Raw genomic sequence first — 21,091 nt, forward strand, 5'->3', positions numbered from 1 at the left:
AACCCCTGTAGTCCTGTGGCATCATCTTGATGACTTGAGAGACTCACAATGTGCTATAAGGCATGGTGACTCATGCCAGTGGTCACTGATATTGCTGATCAGAAGATTTCAGTTTGTATGCTCTAGCAAGGAAGAATCCAAGCAGAACACATGGATGTAATAAGAGAAATAACGGATTTTATTATAGGTAAATGGGAAGGGGATTACAGGTGGGGGGATCTCTGCCAGGTGGAATGGAGGAGATGCGTTCTGGAAAAAGTGAAAGATTTTTATTTTTGGTCATTTTTTATGCTGTTCTTTACTTGGAGGTTGGGAGAAAACCTGCATCACTCCTGTCTTCAATGACCTTTAGGCTGGGGGAAGATCTGGGTGGAATACATTTATGCCAATTTTCAGGTACACTAAGTCCATGAAGGAGAAAATTTCCACTCTTTCTAAGTTTAACAAAGGATTTGCAATTGAAATGGAGCTCTCTGGGCTCAGAGGGCCTGAATGAGTGAGAGGTCTAACCTGAGATGTTCTAAATTAGGCTATACAGTTTTGAAAGTCCTGAACTTTCCATAATTTTTACCTATCTTCCTAGCTTCCTGAGGTTTTTATAGGAGGACAAATGTTTCAGTTTAGGTAGGGGCTACATAGAGAGTTTGTGGCCAGCTTAGACTACATAGCAAAATATTGATTCAAGAAAAGACACAGGTGGCATCAGGGGACACATCTGCTAACTCTGAGGAAAAAGAAAATGTTTTAATCTAAAATACCTGATGGAGTCTTCCAACACAGCATCTGCCTGTGACTGTCTTGATGCTAAGTGTAGAGGTGTGCATTAGATGTACTTTGAAACAGGTGGCTACATTCCTGTGCTTCCGAATCAAATCAATGATATCTCTCTGCAGTCAATGATACACAAAGGAAGGCATAGTGATGAAGAGAGATCAGGATTCCAACTGCATTCTGACAAAGTGGATGTTCTTCTTGTCTAATCCCTGGAGGCCATTCTGTCACTTCCAGTACTGATATTCATCTTAGCACAGAGGATGACACAGGGAACAAGAGATGTGGGGTACACTGATTGTATCAACCCAAATCCAATATTCTCATTGAGAATCATCATGTATAGTTTTGTTTTGTTAAGAGCCTCCCAGAAGGTACCACCTTTCAGTATTAGTTATAATGTATGACTCTCTGTCATAATGGTCCATATTTGATGCTTTCTTCAATTTGCATAATGGTGTGATTTATCCAGTGATATAATTTTTTGCAGAGTATGTATAATTTAGATACTGAGAAGTTAAGTGATCGCTCTACATTCTCTTACTACTCAGGTGCAGAGTGGAGACTTGAATCTGATCAGGCAGGTTGGAAAGTCAGTATCCCAACCACTGTGCTAAACTAACAACACTATACCAAATGTGTTTCAACTAATCCATATCTGTAATTCGTTTTTTAAAAATACTTTGTCATTTTTATGTCATTGGCATTTTTTACCATTTTGATCAAACCAGTTTCCATTTCTGCATAGCAATTGACCATATCATTCATTATCAAATATGAATAGAGTCTGCAAAATCTTAATAAAATATAGATTAATCATAATTAAACCCTATAAGAAACTGCCCTGTCTGGAAGCTGTATTTATGGGATACAAAGTTGACTCAATATTGTTTTGGTATTAGAAAGATTCACTTTCTGACTTTACTGAAGGAAATAGACTTTAGCATCTTTTATGAAATTGCTGAGCAACACTGCTTTCCTCCTACATGTGATACATGACATACTAATATGTAATATGTAATATAGGATGGAAGTTTAATTATTGCCAATTTCCAGACATTTACTTATCAGTTAACTGTTGCATGAGTTAAGTTAAACTACTAACAATGAAATAAGATGTGTGAAATATATTAAAAAACAAGAGATATATGTAAAAATGGAATCTGGAGATTCTACTGCTAAACATTGTAAATGTTGATAACATAGGAAAATGAACTCCACAACTCAATAGGGAAAACAGCTGTTGTCTGAAACCCACAATAATAAAGTTCCTTTTTCCTTATATGCTGCTTTCATAAATATAAGAAAGTGCTTTTGTCATGTTCATCAGAGTACAGATGTCTTCAGTCAGTGACAATCACCGCCTCTGCTAAGTATATCATATATGCAGAGGTAAATTTAAAACACTTTTTTAATTCCAGAAATGATTTCACATACATGGTTTCTGCACAGCATGAGGTAATTTTACAATCCTACTCTACCTTTTTGTATGCCCAGGAGTACATGACAAGCATACTGTTAATATTGTCAGTTTAACCTTTGCTTCTGGTAAGGTTACATGAACTGCTGAAATATTTCATCCTTAAGCACATCATAATCACTGCATGATTCACTCATAATAATTGTCAGTGAAGATTTCATTTAGTTACATTAGGAGCCATTAGGAGTTGGCCTAGGTTACGGGAGCTTCATTTCTCTTTACTATCTCAGCTAATACCTAAAGAGTCATTCCTTCTTTCCACCTTTGTGAATCCTTTTTGTAGACCTGAGTACTTATTCAGATTTCCTTCCCTTACTTCTCTGCCTCACAAAGTGAAATACAAAATACTCACCTGACTCCTTCCCTGCAAAGATGCTGTGCTCAGTGTACTGGTCAGGACAGCCAGCACAGGAGAGAAGCACACAGAGGGACCCTGAGATATAAGTTTGTGATACTGTGACCTCACCTCCCCTCAGAACTGCAATTACCTTTTTCATCTGTAGTGGCAATGACAGCATAGGCTTTGGGAGCCAAGAACTTTCAACTTTTTCTTAGCTGTTAATTACCAAAGGCAATTAAAACTTTCTTGTAAGTATCTCTGAAGAGACCATTGTGTGTGGCAGAGACTCTTACATTTTCATAATCCCTGAAGGATGGAGTGAGTAGGAACTATGGAGATCTGCTGTACAAAGAACTGACAGAGAAATTATGTATCTTACTAGATTCCCTGCTTCTCTGACATATTCTTTTTAAAATCAAGTTTTTTCTTCATGCTCAGACTTATAACTTGCTCCATTAAAAAAGTACTCATCAGGCAAATGGGATGAGATGAAGGTTTTGCAAGAAATGAAAGAGGCATAGAAGAAGCAGAGAGATGGCTCAAACACTAGCACAGGGTTTATTGTTCAGGCAGGAGCCCTGTGGAGGAGGGCCCCAACAAGAGAGCTAGAGCCCACTACTATACACAGGCTTGGGAAGATATAGGGGTCTAGTGGAAAAGTACCAGGAAGATCACTAAGGAATATTGTTATCTAAGGAAGATAAGTTATATTTGGGTCACTGTCTGCTCAACTGTCCTTGGCACCCACTTAGAGATAAAAGTTGACAAGTGTCCCTTTGTTAGTCTTTGGGGTCAGGTGGGGAGTTTCCAGCAAGCCACCTGCAAGGGGGTAAGGGTTTGGTTCTAACATGTCTGTCCTTGTGTCAATCCTAACAGGTGTAACAGAATATAACTAAATGTAAATTAATTTGTAAATGATGATATGAAAAATTTCTAGGAAAGTAGAATTCACCAATATGATGCCACTACTGATAGGAAGTCTAACCAGAAAATATCCTAAAGAGAAATGCAGATGAGTATAAAAGTAGCCTTTCCAAACAGCACCAGTGTCACATGGTTTGACAGGTAGATTCCAGAAGCTGGCAGAGTGGCTTGAGTAGTAGAGCAACTGCCTAGCAAACTCAAGGTTCTGTGTTCAACCCCCAGCACTACCAAAAAAGGGGGAGGAAGGATGGCATGTAAAAGGCAGAGTACAGCATCCTTTCAATTATTAGATAAAACAATTTACTTCCTCAATTAAGCATGATTGGATCACTACAAAGACAGAATTCTCTATATTTATTTTTGTTGAATTTTTTGGTAAGGATCACTCACCAACTATGTACTTAATGAAGAAATTTAAAATACAAGAGCTGAAATCAAAATTTTGTTTTCCAAACACAAATCCACAATTTGACCTCTCCCAGTATCCATTCTCCTTTGAGAGCTTATAGGCCAACTGAAAAGGTAGAGTAAACACATTTCACACAAGATCACCCTTCCTTCTGACTAAGTACACGTTCAACGATTTCCCAAATAACCTTCAAGTATGTAACTAACTAGAAGAGATCACGGAATTAAGTGAAAGCAGTTGTGCTCATGCTTATGATTTATCCCTGCTCCTCTAACTATTCCATAAAATAGAAAGGGCAGGAATATTTCAAAACTCATTCTACAAAGCCAGCATTACCCTAAAGCCAAAAACAGATAAGGGTACAAAAGGAAAAGTAGAGTACAAATTTCTTGATGAACACAGAAGCAAAATTCCTCAATAAATTACTTGCAAACCAAATTCCCCAACACACTAAAAGGATCATGCATCATGATCAAGTTGGATTCATCCACTAATGCAAGGATAGTTCGACATATGGCTCAGATCAAGAAATGTAATCCAGCACAGAAATAGAATTAAGGACAAAAAACCCACAAGATCATCTCAGTAGATGCAAAAAAAACCTTTGAGGAAATCCAACATCCCTTGATGATAAAAGTCTTGAAAACGTAGGAATAGAAGGATCATACATCACTACAATAAGGCTACATGTGAGAGATACACGGCCAACATTATACTGAATGGGGAGAATCTGAAAACATTTCCTCTAAAATCAGGAATGAGACAAGTGTCCATTACTATCATCCTTATTCAATATACTCCTTGAACTCTTAGAACAATAAAACAAAAGAAAAAATGAAAGCGGCACATAGCTGGCAGAGTGGCTTAAGTGGTAGAGCACCTGCTTAGCAAGCATGAGGCCCTGAGTTCAAATCCTAGTACTACCACTAAAAAAGGAGGAACCCATAGGAAAGGAAAAACCAAATTACTCCTGTTTGCAATGATATAATCCTATACTTAAAAGACCCTAAAGACCATACCAAAAGACTCCTAGATCTAATGAACACTGTCAGCAAAGGGGCAGTATACAAAATTCACAAGAACTCCAGCCAATAGCTTTTTTCTTTTTTTCTTCCTCCCAACTCTTTCTTTTCTCTCTTCCTCCCTCCCTCCTTCCCTTCCTCTTCTTTCTTTCTTTCTTTCTTTCTTTCTTTCTTTCTTTCCTTTCTCTTTCTTCCTTTCTTTCTTGCTCTCTCTCTTTGTCTCTTTCTCTCTCTCTCTCTGTCTCTTTCTTTTTTAAAATTTTTATTTTATTAATATGTGCATACAATGTTTGGGTCATATCTCCCCCCTTTCCCCTCCCCACTCCCACCCTTACCCCCCTTACCCCTTGCTACCAGACAAAAACTACTCTGCCCTTATCTCTAATTTTGTTGAAGAGAGAGTATGAGCAATAATAGGAAGGAACAAGGGTTTTTGCTAGTTGAGATAAGGATAGCTATACAGGGAGTTGACTTGCATTGATTTCCTGTACATGTTTGTTACCTTCTAAGTTAATTCTTCTCAAACTAACCTTTTCTCTAGTTCCTGGTCCCCTTTTCCTATTGGCCTCAGTTGCTTTAAGGTATCTGCTTTAGTTTCTCTGCATTGAGGGCAACAAATGCTATCTAGTTTTTTGGTGTCTTACCTATCCTCATACCTTCCTTGTGTGTTCTCGCTTTATCATGTGATCAAAGTCCAATCCCCTTGTTGTGTTTGCCTCAATGTCTGCATATCAGGGAGAACATATGATTTTTCGTCTTTTGGACCAGGCTAACCTCACTCAGAATGATGTTCTCCAATTCTATCCATTTACCTGTGAATGATAACATTTCGTTCTTCTTCATGGCTGCATAAAATTCCAAAGTGTATAAATACCACATTTTCTGAATCCATTTGTCAGTAGTGGGGCATCTTGGCTGTTTCCATAACTTGGCTATTGTGAATAGTGCTGCAATAAATATGGGTGTGCAGATGCCTCTGGAGTAACCTGTGTCACAGTCTTTTGGGTATATCCCCAAGAGTGGTATTGCTGGATCAGATGGTAGATCAATGTTTAGCTTTATAAGTAGCCTCCAAATTTTTTTCCAGAGTGGTTGTACTAGTTTACATTCCCACCAGAAGTGTAAGAGAGTTCCTTTTTCCCCGCATCCTCACCAACACCTGTTGTTGGTGGTGTTGCTAATGATGGCTATTCTAACAGGGGTGAGGTGGAATCTTAGTGTGGTTTTCATTTGCATTTCCTTTATTGCTAGAGATGGTGAGCATTTTTTCATGTGTTTTTTTGCCATTTGAATTTATTCTTTTGAGAAAGTTCTGTTTAGTTCACTTTCCCATTCTTTATTGGTTCTTTAATTTTGGGAGAATTTAGTTTTTTGAGTTCCCTATATATTCTGGTTACCAGTCCTTTGTCTGATGTGTAGCTGGCAAATATTTTCTCCCACTCTGTGGGTGGTCTCTTCAGTTTAGAGACCATTTCTTTTGTTGAGCAGAAACCTTTTAGTTTTATGAAGTCCTATTTGTCAATGCTATCTCTTAGTTGCTGAGCTGCTGGGGTTTCATTGAGAAAGTTCTTGCCTATACCTATTAATTCCAAAGTATTTCCTACTCTTTCCTGTACCAACTTTAGAGTTTGTGGTCTGATATTAAGATCCTTGATCCATTTTGAGGTAATATTGGTATAGGGTGATAAACATGGATCTAGTTTCAGTTTTTTGCAGACTGCTAACCAGTTTTCCCAGGAGTTTTTGTGGAAGAGGCTGTCTTTTCTCCATCATCTATTTTTAGCGCCTTTGTCAAAGATAAGTTGGTTATAGTTGTGTGGCTTCATATCCAGGTCCTCTACTCTGTTCCACTGTTCATGTCTGTTTTGTGCCAGTACCATGCTGTTTTTATTGTTATTGCTTTGTAATATAGTTTGAAGTCAGGTATTGTGATACCTCCAGCATTGTTCTTTTTACTGAGTATTGCCTTGGCTATTCGTGGCCTCTTGTGTTTCCATATAAATTTAACAGTAGATTTTTCAATCTCTTTAATGAATATCATTGGGATTTTGATGGTAATTGCATTAAACATGTAGATTACTTTTGGGGGTATAGACATTTTTACTGTGTTGATTCTACCAATCCATGAGCATGGGAGATCTCTCCACTTTCTATAGTCTTCCTCAATCTCTTTCTTCTTTCTTTCTTTCTCTCTTTCTTTCTGTTTCTTCAGTACTGTGGATTGAACCCAGGACCTCACATTTACTAGGCAAGAGCTTTACACATGACCCATGCCCCCATAATTTTGTTTATATTTGCTTGGATAGGGTTGTGTTAACTTTGCCCAGCTGGCCTTAAACTGGCAATCCTCCTGCCTCCACATCCCAAGTTGCTGTGATTAGAGAATTGCAACACTATGTCTGGGTAAAAGAAGTAGTGTTTCTACACACCAACAACAAACTCACTGAAAGAGAAGTCAGAAAAATAATTCCATTCATAATAGCCTCAAAAACATCCTAGGCATAAACTTAACCAAAATATTAAAGACCTCTACAATTAATTAAAACTATAAAACTTTGAGGAAATAAATTGTAGAAGACACTAGATGATGGAGAGACCTCCCATGTTCATGGATTGGCAGAATAAATATTGTTAAAATGGTTATAATTACCAAAACAATCTATAAATTTAATACACTCCCCATTAAAATTCCAATGAAATTCTTTGCTGTAATAGATAAAATAATTTAAAAATTCATATGGAAGTGTAAAAGACACTGAAGACCAAAGCAATCCTGAGCAAAAATAGCAATGGTCACAATATCACAACACCTGAGTTCAAGCTATGCGAAAATCATAGTAAAAAAACCAGCGTGGTAGTCACAAAAATAGACACATAGACCAATGGAAGACATTAGAAGGCCCAAAAATAAGCCCAAGCAGCTACACCTACCTGATTCGTGACAAAGATTCTAAACACCTTCCATATCTCTCCCCTTGGATTAAAGACCATAAATTGAAACTGAAATTACTAGGGGGAAACACTTGAGGATCTATACATAGTCATTGACTTTCTGAATAGGAATCCAATCGCTCAAGAAATAAGAACAAGAATTGACAAGGATTTCATTGTCAATTGACTTAGGATTTCATTAAGTTCAAAAGTTTTTGTACAGCAAAAGAGTCAACAGGGCAAAGAAACAGCCTACAGTATGAGAGAAAGTCTTTGCCAGATATTCATCCAATGGGGTATTAATACACAGAATATACAAGGAATTTAAAAAAATAAAAATAAAAGACCTGATAAGCAGGAATTTTTGGGTATTGAGGGTTCTTGGTCCGTTCTGAGATAGAAATCAAAGGCGGACTTGAGCAGCAGAGGTCAGAAAGATTTTATTTGTAGAGAAGAGAAAGAAAAGACTGCATGGAGGCATGCAGAGGGACCTGGGAACCAGTGGTCCCATGGGTCAGGTTGGAAATTGGGTTTTATAGCTGTTTTTTATTACCCAAGGGCAGAGATGTCTCTCTTGTGCAAACAGACATTTCCTGGGAAGGAGAAGTGTCTCCTTGGCTAATTAACACCTTTTGGGACCTTCTGCACCCTGCCCTTCAAGTCCCCTCTCTCAATGATTGCCCTAACTGCTGTTAGGGATAGGGACAACAAAGTCTATTTGGTGACTGCTTCCCACTGACAGGGGAAAATGAAGTGGCCCACAACATCAGGGCTGACCACCAGAGGGGTTATCAAGCAAATAAGAGGGGTAACCACAATAGTAACTCATTTTCATCTCCATCAGGGGCATCTGTAGTTTGATAGATTCTAGCAGAGAGGAAACAAACTTGACAAGTAAGTTTAAAATGCAAGGCCCAAACACAAGTAAGAGAATGATGGCAACTACAGGCCCCAGAAAGGGTAAGAACCATGTCCTGGAGAGGAGCCAGGATTTTATTTGGTACCATACCTGTGTGGATATCTGAGTTTTGAGGGACTGTTCTCAGAGCCACTTAGCCTATTGGAGAATGTAGTCTACATGTTCCTCTACAATGCATGAAGTGTTAATATATGTGCAACAGGAAGTATTAGCAATGGCACATACCCCTCCTTGTTTAGCCAAAAGAAAATCTCATGCTGGGTGGTAGTCTGTGACCATATAGGCAAGGGATGACCAAAAAGCTTTGCATGTCCTTAAAGGCAAGGCCTACCTGGTCTGAGGTGCCCTCTACTACTTTGGTTAGTTTTTTTTTTTTGCAGTTACATGATTGGTAGTCATCCCATAGCTTATTCTAACTAGGGTTGCAATCAATGCTGTTATCCCTAAAACTATTACAGCAACTTAAGATTTCCCCTAGGTCATGTGGAGTGTAAACTGTGAGGGGCCGGTTTAGGATAAGTTTTTGAGCTTCAGGCACTAGAAGACTAACTGCATCAACTGCTCAAAGACAACCTGGACATCACTTGGCTACCTGATCTAATTCTTTATTTAAGTAGCCTACTGGCAAGGGAGTCTTGTCCTAGAGCTGAGTCACCACTCCCAGGGTCAAACCTCCTTTTTCATAGACATATAATTGAAACTTGTCTTGTACCAGGAGATCCAGGGCTGGAGCTGCCATTAAGGGCTTTTTTAAACTGGTGGAATGCATTTTTTGACTTGTTATCCCATTCAGTAAAAAGCTGGTAATACATCCTTCTGTGCTTCCTTAAGGATCTGATATAAGGGTCTGGCTATTTCTGCATATCCTAGGATCCAAATTCTACAGTATCCTATCACCCCCCAAAAGGCTCTCAATCGTTTTAGAGTCTTGGGTAGAGGAAACATCAGGATTGGATGGGTTTTATCTTCTCCTAGAGCCCTTATTTCTTTCTCCAGGATAAGACCTAAATATGTAACCCTAGACTGACACAATTGGGCTTTTTCTTTAGAAATTTTATAACCTCTATCTGCTAGGAAGTTTAGCTAGGACTCAGTGGATCTCGAAATGACAGCCTTAATTGGTCCACAGAGGAGGAGGTCATCTACATATTGTAGCAGAGTAGCTTGTGGATATTGCCATTCTGCCATATAGGGATTTGGAACTACAGGGTGGAGAGGCACTACTGCTTCATTGATCAGGTGGAGATCTTGGACTAGCATCCATTTGTTAGGTCCCTTCCTGACACCAAGAATAGGAGTATTATATGGGCTGCAGCATTATATTAGTCGTCCCTGTCTCTTTAAATCTTTAATTGTGGGAATTAGTTCCTCCTTAACTATTGGTCTTAAAGAATACTGTTTTGGATGGGGAAACTAAGAGAGGTCCTTGAGATGAATTAGGACTGGCACCACTGTTCCTGCCCATCCCATAGTATGTCCATCCATCCACACCATGGGGTCTATTTGTTCCTCTATTAGGGGCAAGCAAAAGTACTCCCCTGGGGGTAAAAGGAGCTGTACCCCTGATTTAGATAGAAAGTCTCTCCCTAGCAGAGGAGTAGGGGCTTCTGGGACAATTAAAAAGGAGTGACAGAAGTGGAAATCTCCCCAGAAGCAGGCTAGAGACTGAGTGAAATAATGCTCTAGAGGCTGGCCTGATATGCCCCAAACAGTAATTTTCTTGGAGGACCTGGGTCTGGGTGAGAAAGGAAGAGTTGAGATGCTGGCTCCAGTATCAATAAGGAGGCTGACCTTGTGCTTTTCAATAGTAAGTATCGCCCAGAGCTCCTCTGCCTTTATGGTGGTCACAGGAGCCTGAATGGGAAGCCCTGGGATCCATAATTGGATGGGAGGCTCTGGCCTCGGTTCCCTTGGGAACCAAGGAGAGTGTGCCTTCCAATGATTTCCCAGGAAAATGGGGCAGGGCTTCGTCTGGTGGCACTCCCTCTTAAAATGGCCTGTCTGTCCACGTTGAAGGCATATCCTTGGGTTTGGACTCTGCCCCGGGGGAACTTCTCTGAGCACTGCAATCAGAGCCTCCTACCATTTATCCTTTCTCTTTTCCCTCTCCAGATCCTTTTTTCTTTTTCTAAATCCCTATTATAGTATATGGATGTGGCTACCTGGGCCAATTGGTCTAAATCTCTGCCCCCTTCATGCACAAGCTTTTGACGCTTTCTATGAATATCTGGGGCTGACTGTGTTAGAAATTTATCTTTTAGGATGATTCCATCATCCTATGACTCTGGTATAATGTTGGTATGTTTTGTAAAGCATCCTTAAGTCTCTGTAGGAAAGTTACTGGGGTTTCTAAGGGTCCTTGCTGTACAGCCATGACTTGGGAGTAGTTAAGGGGTTTTATCTTTACTCTGTTTAGACCCTCAAGAATGTAGTGGATAAAGTGGGTATGGGTCCATTCATCCTTGTCATTTTCAGGGTCCACTTAGGATCATATCTAGGCACTGCCTGATCTCCTGTGGGAATTGGGAATTGGGATTCCCTTTAGTTATCCAGTGTCTTTGTCTTTCTTCCCCCTTTCCCCTCCTCCCCTAAGAGCCCATTCTGAGATAGGCCTGTAGGGTCACATTTATCTAAATGATAATCATCCCAGCTGCAGCTGTCTGATCTAATACTTGCTGCTTTTCCATAGAAGTGAGAGTCAGAGATAACAATAGTATTACATCCTTCCTGCTCAGTTCAAAGTTTTGCCTGATTTCTCTGAATGCTGGATGTACTGATCTGGGTTTTTTGCGTAATCTCCTAAATCCTTTTTAAGTTTTTAAAGTTCACTTAAACTAAAAGGAACATGAGCCCTATACCCTCCAGGAATTAACTGGAGGGGGTAGAGTCCTGTGGGACAATGTTTGGGGTGAGAAGTAGCTGGATAAAGGAGTAAAAGGGGAGATGATGGGGCATCAACCAGTCTCCTCAGGGTGGGATATATCCCCTATGGCTCCCCTGGAGATTTGATTTCTGTCATGAGGGAGGCCCCTTTGACATTGTTGGTGACCCTTGAGCACTAGATGGTTTTTCGGGTTCTGGGTCCTCAAGGGAGTTTGGGGGCTTTCTGTAAAGTATCACCATGGTTTGGGTATCTACCTGCATTTGCTCAGCCATTCTGGATGGTCTCTTAGGAAAAAGAAAGTCCACTTTCCCTCCTTTTCATAGAACATATCTAATTGAAGAATGTTATTATAACTAATGCTCCCTTCGGGCCATTTACCCTCATCTCCCAGAGGATATTGTGGCCAGGCCTGGGTGCAGTAAAACTTGAGTTGCTTTCATTGAAGACTTTCTGAATCAAGGTCTTTCCAATGTTTTAGCAAGCAGGCAAGGGGGGATCCTTCTGGGATCCTGGAGGCTTGCTTTCCCATCTAAAATGGGAAGCAAGGGAAATTGATCATCTTAAGAAGGGGTTTATCCTTTTATCTAGGCATCCCCAGGTGAGGAGATCTTCTAGGAGGGCATCCCTCTCTCCTGTGCTCTCTCACCACAGCCATCTGTGGCTCAGGTCATGGGGATGGCATTTAGGTACATCTGGCTCCAGCCACCTGGCTGGAGAGACCCTGATCATTTTTTTTCTTCCCTGTTTGCCTTGTGACCCAGATACCTGGTTCTTCTCTACCAGCTGAAGGCTTGTAATTTAAAAACAACTCTATCAGTGAGGGGCTCTAAAGTAACCAAGAAGGTTTGTAGGGCCAGAGGGAGACCCCTGTGGAGGCATGGACAGGGAATCTTGATGAGGTAGACTTTTTGTCCCCCTACATATCCTGTGAAACATATATATTTTCTATGAAAAGAGAGGGAGCTTTTGAAGGCATTTTGTGTGTGTGTGTGTGTGTGTGTGTGTGTATGTATGGTAAAACAGAGAAGACCATTGAGGTCTTTATCTCCTTAGGTAGCTTTTCAGGTAAAGCTCTCTTTTCTCCCTTGAGGGTAGACTACAGGAACCTGCTTAACCAGATCAACCTGAGGCCTAACAAAAACAATTAACCCCAAGTTAGAAAGTAGCACTTTTTTGGTTTACTCAGCTGAAATTGGGGCTGTGGAAGAGACACATGGGAGCTCTTGAGGACATAGTCTAAGGATTAGGCTTTGAATGGGGGATGTAGGGATCTTTCCCAGAGTCAGCTGAAAAAGGAAGCCCACTGCTGTCTAGGACAAAGGGGGAGGCCACTCATCCTGATCTACTTGGGAAAAAAGAAGCTGAGGATTGTGGGAAAGAGAGTTTCCAGGCTCAATGCATGAGGGATTATTAGTCATCACTGCTGTCCAGGTCGATCCCACCAGAGGCAGTACTGGAGCACTGGAAGTGAGGGTGACATCACTCTCAGGCCATGGGAACTGTGAAGAAAGTGTATAGATCTGATTGCGTGTTTGTCACAGGCATAGATGGAGGGGTTGCAATACTTAGCCATCTTCAGAGCCTCAGGGAGGGTCAGGAAGTTGCATCTTCAGCATTTGGGTCTCACCAGGGAGTTGCTCTGGATAGGGCACTCTTGTAGCTTGAAGAGAAACTTTCTTTTCCACTGGCTGTTTTTGGACCTCCTCCTTAGTTGGTCAGATCTGAAAGGGAGAGAATTTAAGGAGGGAGGGAGCCAAGAGTCGAGAGGAAAAAAAGCCTCAGTGCACTGAGGTTTTAGCTCCACCCATGTAGCATTGGCAGTCTGGTATAAACCCGTAGTCAGCTCCCAATTTCTTGGGCTGCCTTAACAGCTGTAGAGGGCTTGGAGCTTTTTCCCCAGCTTCCCAAGGGAGAAACCTCCTTAGCAAGAGAGAGAGAGAGGTTGAGAGAGAGAAAGTTGGCCTGAGAGAGCCACACAGCTGAGCCATGGTTGGGGGGGGGAGGTTCTCCTGGAGGACAGACTCCGTTGGAGTACCAGACAATCGTGGCCAAATCCTAGGCAGTCCCCTCCAGTTTGGCACAAACTGTACCAACCTCAGGTGAAGAAGTGTCCCTCCATAGTTGCCAAGATGGTAGGCAGATGATATGCACATGATACGAGGAATGTTCAGGTGTTGAGGATTTTTGGTCCACTCTGAGATAGAAATCAAAGGTGGACTTGAGCAGCAGAGGTCAGAAGATTTTATTTGTAGAGAAGAGAAAGAAAAGTTTACATGCAGTGGAACCTGGAAACTGGTGGTCCCACAGGTCAGGTTGGAAATTGGGTTTTATAGCCTTTTTTTAAAATTGCCTGAGGGTGGAGGTGTCTCTCTGGTGCAAACAGATGTTTCCTGGGAAGAAGAAGTGTCTCCCTGGCTAATTATCACCTTTTGGGACCTCCTGCAGTCCACCCTACAGACCAGATAATCAAATCTATTAAGGGGCAATGGAACTGAAGAGATACTTTTCAATGAAGAAGTATAAATGGCAAGTAGACAAATGAAAAAAAGCTTGACATCTTTAGCTGTCAGAGAAATGCAAGTCAAAACTACACTGAGGTTCCATTTTGCCCCAGTCAGATGGCAATCATCAAGAAAACAAACAACAAATGCTGGCAAGAATGTGGGGAAAAAAGCAATCCTCATACATTGTTGATGGGAATGTAAAGTAGAAGTAGTTCAACCACTATAGAAATCAGTATGGAGGTACATCAATAAACTAAAAATAGTCTTACCTTTGACCCTACTATATCACTCTTGGGCATATATCCAAATGAGCGTTAATCAACATATTTGAGAGATACCAGGACACTCATTTTTATTGCAGCACTAGTCGCAATAGCAAAACTTTGGAAGTAGCCCAGGTACTTTTCAAGAGATAAATGGATAAAGAAAATGTGACATATATAATGAATAATATATATATATCTCATGAGATATTATTCAGTCTTAAAGAAGAAAGAGATTATCTCATTTGTAAGAAAATGGTGGAACTGGAGCTCATTTTGTTAAGTGAAATAAGCTAGGTTCAGAAAGACAAATTTCACATGTTTTCTCTCATATATGGAATCTAGACTATGTATGTGTGTATATACATACATACACACATGTGTGTGTGTGTGTGTGTGTGTGTGTGTGAAATGCAGGACTTGGGGGACAAGTTGAGGGGCAGAGGAAAAGAGAATGATGGTGGTGAATAATATCAAAGTACATTGCATTTATGTATGAGAATGGAATAATCAAATCCTCTAAAAACTGTTAAAATAGGGAGAGGAGGAGAAGAAAGAGCAATAGATGGGATTGATATGATCAAAGTACAATATACATGTATATGTAACTACATTGGTAAAACTCCTTTGTACAATTAATACCCACTAATAAAAATTAAAAACTAGAGAAAGAGAAAATGATTTTGGTATGGGATGAATTGTGTTCACTTTGAATTAAGTCCTCACCCCCAGTACCTCACAATGTGTGTGTGGGATAATTAATGTTGAATGAAGTCACTGGGGTGAGTCCTAATCCAATACAACTGCTTCCTTACAAGAGAGTAAGATGCAGATGCACACAGAAAGAAGAACATGTGAAAACACAGGGAGATGAAAGGCATCTATAAGACAAGCAAAGGGGCCACTAAAGAAACAACCCTGCCTTCACCTCAATCTTGAACTTATCGTTTCTAAGACTATAAGAATATAAATTTTTTTTGTTTATGCCAGGTAGTCTATGGCACTTTGTTATGGTAATTCTAGATAAGTAATACATTTTATGTGCAAATAGTAACCAAAAGAAACCTGAGTAGCTATACAAACTTTAGACAAACAGATGTTAGGTTAAAATTTGTTATGTGACAACAAAGAACATTATATACTAATAAAAAGATCAAGTCATCAATGAATTACAATGAAGAGAACATTTACATACTTAACAGAGTCCCAAAATATCTGACAGAAATACTGACAGGATGAGGGATGAGATAAAACCAACTCTACAATAATATTTGGAGACACTATTTTCAGTAACAGACAGAATAGACATACAAAAGACAAATAAGAAAATGGAGGGCTTTAGCAATATTATTAACCAACCTAGTCCTGACAAACATATATAGGACACTCCACCAGATGACATCAGAATATATATTCTTCATAGATGCACTTAGAATATACTCCAAGCTAGACCGTACATTAAGCTACAAAACAAGTCTCAATAAAGTCTAAATAAAGGTTAAAGTCATATAAAGTGTTTTTTCTGGTCAAACAGGATGAAACTAGACACAAATGCCAGAAGGAAAACTAAAAAGTTAAGAAATTTGTGGAAAATAAAAATTTTACGCTTGAAAACAACCAACAAGTCAAAGAAAGTATCATAAGGGAAATGAGAAAATACTCAGAAGAATGAAACAACAAAAGAAATTTCTGGATGCTGCAAAAATGGTATTTACTGAATGTATTGCTGTATGGACTAAAAAAATTTCAAAATCAAAGCTTCTCATGTAGGTAAACAGAAAATGAGCAAAATAAAAAAATGCATAATGAATGATAATGAATGAAATAATTTAGTTTATCTCAAGTGAAAATATAAAAAAAAATACTGAGAATGAATAAAACAAAAAATTAATTCTTTGAACAGATGAACAAAATTGACAAAAATTTATGTGGATTGATCAAGGGAAGAAAGAAGACACAAGTTAATAGAAGTAGAATTAAAACTAGGAAACATACTACAGAACTCAGAAAAATAAAGAGTGTAAGAGGATGCTATAAGACTATATGCCAGTACATTAGAAACCTAAATGAAATGGACAAATTCCTAGAAACACATAAATTACCAAAAGGTCTCAAAAATAAATTTAATAAATTTGATGAGAACATATAACAAGAGGTTGAGTCAGCAATCAAAAACCTTCTACCAAACAAAAGTGAAGAACAGTTTCACTAGTTAATTCTGCCAAATACAGAGCAAAGAATTAATAATAGTTCTCAAATTCTTCCAAAATAGTTAGAATAATTCTTACTAAGAAACTATAAGAGAGGATCCAAGATGGCAACTAGGATACAGAAGCAGAAAGCCTAACCTCTGTGACTTCAAAACCTCCCTGAGAAGCTGGAGACACACCTGGGTAACTCTGACTGCTACTAGCCAAAATAATAACTGCTGTCACACTAGGTGCAGGAAAAAATTCAGAGACTGACCCACAAATCAGCCTTTAATTGCACCTAACAGCTGCAACCCTCTGCACAGCCAGCAAAGCAGGTCCAGCCCCAGAAATACCCTCCTTCCCTATGGCGATTTTTTTCTTCCCTCTTTTCTTTTTTCTTTCCTTCTTTTCTCCTTCCTCCATCAAGTGGAAATAAAGCACCAACCTTTGACACTCTGAACCCCTAGCCCTGGGAATACTTCTCCATGCCACGTTACACTGAGAAAATTTGGAGCCATTTCTCACTGCTGTTGCTGCCAACACCACTGCTGCTGCTGCCAGCTCAAAACCTGCCTGTGCATCATTTGACAGAACAAACAGGTGAGCACCACACACCATGCAGAACTCCCCCAGATACCCCCGGGAACATAAACCAACATAGCCCATGGGCACAGTGACCACCCCCACACACCAAAAAAGTGAATAACAAATAGCAAACTGTAATCTAACACAACAGCAGAGGGGGCAGAATGCTGAAAGTGCACTGGAGAAAGGGGGAGGAACAAGGAGCTGGTATCAGCACTGAACTATCAGTAAACAAATGCAGGAAAGGCAAGGAAGGCTGAGAGCAGCCAGGCAATAAGCCACTCCCCAAACCAGGGCAGGAAATGGATCACAGAGCTCATCTCCTGAGCCAGTGAGCAGCACCCAAAACCAAACTGCCCCACAAAACTGAAAAGCAAACAGCGGACCATCATAACATATGGATAGCGGAGGGGGCTGATGGAACACTGAATCTGCCCCAGAGAAAGGGGGCAGGACAAAGACATAAACACCCATCGTCGAAATCCCAGTAAACTAACACAGCGAAAAGACACCTCCCAAGCAGGGCAAGTATAGATTGCAGAGCTGATCTCCTGAACCACAGATCACACCTCACTGGGGGAGATGCTGACCAAACGCTGCAGCTGAAGAATAACACAGCTATCAGCTGGGGAAATCAATAGCTCTGACCACCCTGCATGAACTGGCAAATCTACCTCACCTCACAATTTTTTTCAATTAAACTGGTAGACAGAAGAACAAAACACTACTCACAAGCCAATCAGCTGGTGAGACCACATCAGAGCTTCTGCTTTAATGCTAATACCAGGACTAGATTCCGGAGGAGTAACTCCAGTACTTAAACTAAGACTGAAATTCTATTGTTCCTGAACCTGGTGAATTTTGTTTGTTTCATGATAAAAGCTCTAAGAAAACTAGGAATAAAAGGAATGTACCTCAACATTATAAAGGCTATATATGACAAACCTATAGCCAACATCATATGTAATGGAGAAAAACTGAAACCATTTACCCTAAAATCAGGAACGAGCCTTGGTGCCCACTCTCCCTACTCCTATTCAACATAGTCCTGGAATTCCTAGCTAGAACAGTAAGGCAAAAAGAAGAAGTAAAAGGAATACAAATAGGTAAAGAAACTGTCAAAGTATCCCTATTTTCAGATGACATGATCTTATACCTCAAAGACTCAAAAAGCTCTACCCCAAAACTCCTAGACAACATAAACAGCAATGTGGCAGGATACAAAATCAACTTACAAAAATCATTAGCTTTTCTATACACCAACAATGAACGAATTAAGGAAGAATATATGAAAAGAATTCCATTTACAACAGCCTCAAAAAAATCAAATACCTAAGAGTAAACTTAACAAAGGATGTGAATGAACTCTACAAGGAGAACTACAAACCTCTGAAGTAAGAGATTGAGGAACACTACAGAAGGAGGAAAAATCTCCCATGCTCATGGATTGATAGAATCAACATAGTAAAAATGGCTATACTACCAAAAGCAATCTACATATTTAATGCAATTCCCATCAAAATCCCAATGACATTCATCACAGAGATTGAATATCTACCCTAAAGTTCATTTGGAAACACAAGAGACCATGAATAGCCAAGGCAATACTCGGCAAAAAGAGGAATGCTGGAGGTATCACAATACCCAACTTCAAACTGTATTACAAAGCCATAGCAATAAAAACAGCATGGTACTGGCACAAAAACAGTTATGAAGACCAGTGGAACAGAATAGAAGACCTGGATATGAATCCACACAGCTATGCCCACTTTATTTTTGACAAAGGTGCCAAAAATATATGATGGAGAATAGACGATTTTTCTTCAACAAATGTTGGGAAAAGTGGTTATCTGCCTGCAGAAAACTGAAACTAGACCCATGTCTATCATCCTGTACTAACATCAACTCAAAGTGGATCAAAGACCTTAATATCAGACCCGAAACTCTGAAATTAGTACGAGAAAAAGCAGGGAATACTCTGGAAGAAATAGGTATAAGCAAGGACTTACTCAGTAAACTCCAGCAGCCCAGCAATTAAGAGAAAGGATGGATAAATGGGACTACATGAAGTTCAAAAGCTTCTGCACAACAAAAGAAATGGTCTCTAAACTGAAAAGACCACCCACAGAGTAGGAGAAAATATTTGCTAGCTATACATCAAACAAAGGACTGATAACCAGAATATACAGGGAGGTCAAAAAACTAAACTCCCCCAAAATCAATGAACCAATAAAGAATTGGGCAACTGAACTAAATAGAACTTTTTCAAAGGAAGAAATCCAAATGGCCAAAAAACACATGAAAAAACACTCACCACCACTGGCCATAAAGGAAATGCAAATCAAAACCACACTAAGATTCCACCCCACTTGTTTAGAATAGCTATCATCAAAAACACCATCAACAACAAATGTTGGCGAGGATGTGGGGAAAAAAAGTATTGTTAGACACTGCTGGTGGGAATGTAAGATAGTACAACCACTCTGGAAAACAATTTGGAGGCTTCTTCAAAAACTGAACATAGATCTGCCATATGATCCAGTAATACCACTCCTAGGGATATACCCAAAGGAATGCAACTCAGATTATTCCATAGGCTCCTGCACACCCATGTTTACTGCAGCACTATTCACAATAGCCAGGTTATGGAAACAGCCAAGATGCGTCACTACTGACGAATGGATTAAGCAAGTGTGGTATTTATACACAATGGAATTTTACTCAGCCACAAAGAATGAAATTTTGTCATTCACAAGTAAATGGATGGAACTGGAGAACATCACTTAAGCAAAGTTAGCCAGTCTCAGAAGGCCAAAAATCATATGTTCTCCTTCATATGTGGACTTTAAACCTAAAACAAATGCAGTAATATTATTAGACATACATCACATGCTAAAGGGAGAACACATACAGGAGGAATATGGAAAGGTAGGAAACCTAAAACTTGAAAGTGTTTGATGTGCCCACTGTAGAGGAGATAATATTGTAATCTTAAACTGACAGAGACTACTATGGGAAGGTGACTGGGAAGTAGTAAAGAGGTCTGATAGAGATGAACCAATTCAGGTTGTAATACACATGTGCGTGGAACCAATGCTAGGAATCTCTCTGTATTGCTTTCCTCATGTCAAAGTAGCAAAAATGCTTTCTTATTATTGCTTATGTCTTCTCTTCAACAAAATTGGAGAAGAGGGTAGAACAGGTTCTGCCTGGAAGCAAGAGGGGTGGGGGGAGGAGGGTGGGGGATGAGGGAAGAGATGGCCCAAACAATGTATGCACACATGAATAAATGAATAAATAAACCCAATGAAAATCCTTAAGGAAAAGAAAGTATAAGACCTGTACATTAAAAATTATAAAACTTTGCTGAAAGAAATTAATGACCTAAACAAATAGGAAGACAATTTGTGCTTAGGGATTGGAACACTTATAAAACAGTAACAATATTCCCCAAAGGTATTTACAGATTGAGGACAATCCCTACCAAAATCCTAATGGTCCTTCTGTTAGAAAAAATAGCATGCCCTTGAATTCATATGGATATGTGAGGTACTCTGAAAATATAGTTAGAATTTTCATAGAAAAGAAATGCAAGCTTGGAGGATATACAGTTCCCTACTAAAAAATGACAGTAATCAAAACCATGTGGTATGGTGAAAAAATGAACATGTTCATTAATGAAATAGAACTGACAGTACAAAAATAAAGCTATACCCTTAGGGCCACTTGTTTAACAGATTCTTCAATAAGTGATCGTGGTGCAAACAATTGTCCACATGCTCACCTCACATGACATACAAAACATTACATCAAAATCACCAATGATGCAAATGAAAACAGAACTAAAGCTACCCACTTTTTTGTTTA

Source organism: Castor canadensis, chromosome 16 (assembly GCF_047511655.1).
Source record: "Castor canadensis chromosome 16, mCasCan1.hap1v2, whole genome shotgun sequence".
Classification (NCBI taxonomy): domain Eukaryota; kingdom Metazoa; phylum Chordata; class Mammalia; order Rodentia; family Castoridae; genus Castor; species Castor canadensis.